We start from the raw sequence: 1,463 nt of genomic DNA on the forward strand, positions 1-1,463 counted from the left end.
AAGTACTTTGTTCTTATTCCAATTTTTTTTTCCCCAGAACAACCTTTGCTATACAGCACCCAAATATTAATTCAACTTTTATTTATACAGGTTAGTCTCGTTGAGTCAGGAGGACTCATTTACAAGAGAGACCTGCTTTAACATGACACTTTCATCCACCATACAAGAACAAGGCTGTTTCTCTGAACATTTATTTGGAATAAGAACAAAGTACTTTGTACTCCACAATAACAAGGTTAAACTGTCACCAATTTGAGGCTTACCAACCAGTCTCCTGTGACTAAAACAGAATTGCTTTTCTTTTATTTGTTGTTTAATTGTGTTACTCAAAAAAATACAAAAGCTAGAAAAATAAAAACATTTTGTTGTGATTAATTTTCTCAGACAAGGTAATGAAATTGTTGAAATTGAAAAGTGTGCCAGCTAAACACAATAAGTGTCATAACACCTAAAGACATCATACTGCAAGATGATGGCAAATCCTAAATGCCGTCCAACTCCAGTTACTTCCCTGAAAGAACTTCATCTCCTCTTGACATAACAGTAAACTGGAACTGCCACAAGTGGATTACCATTTTTCCTTACTGTATAGGCATGATCAGAGAAATACTGTCAGGGCAACACAGTAATAAGGTAGTTTCGGTGCACATCACTTGGGTGCATATGCGTTCAGGCAGTGAGTCCCCAGTTTATTTCTGACAGGCCTGGAACTTCCCTGCATGTCATTCTCTTCATTTTGTCCTCCACAATTCTCCACTCTCTTTTCTCTTGTTCCTCTGTTCTATACACATAAATAAACACTTCCCCCATTACAAAAAAAAAAAAAAAAGAATAAAAAAAAAAAAAACATGAAAACCAAAAAAGAGAAAATCCTAAATAAAATGCACAAGACCATGTTTATGTTCACAACATTACAACACAGATGCAATAAGCAATGTATCTGCTTTCCCCTGAAGGAAATAGTGATAAAATAATTAAACGTGAATTCATTCACACTGATGTATGATGACAACAGCTTAAAAATAGCAATATGCTTCAAGGGGAATTTCATTTTTGTCTGAATAGGTTGGAATAGCATGACCAGACCACACACAACCTGAGTCTCTGGAATGTCTAGCAACATTTAGTGGACTTCTTAATTTCTGAGCAACATTTTTTTTTTTTTTTCTCAAAATAGTCAGTATTCTCAAGTGTCTCAAATCCATCTTGAGACATTCTCAGTTTTGTTGCAGACCTCTCCAAATGAAAATTATAGTTGTGCTGAAGGGAAAAATTGAATAAAAAGATCAGAAAAAAATGCACTTAGTTGTTTCTTATAACTAAGTGATTATCACATTTCCTGACCCGTCATCTTAAAGTCTTTCATCCCTGACGAATGACGAGAATTACCATATCATGATTGATTAGTTGTTGTACCCAGAGTAGTGTAGACTGACAAGGAGAGACTGAACAATTTAATAAAA

The sequence above is a fragment of the Nematolebias whitei genome, chromosome 3 (assembly GCF_014905685.2).
Source record: "Nematolebias whitei isolate Nwh7 chromosome 3, NemWhi1, whole genome shotgun sequence".
NCBI classification, from domain to species: domain Eukaryota; kingdom Metazoa; phylum Chordata; class Actinopteri; order Cyprinodontiformes; family Rivulidae; genus Nematolebias; species Nematolebias whitei.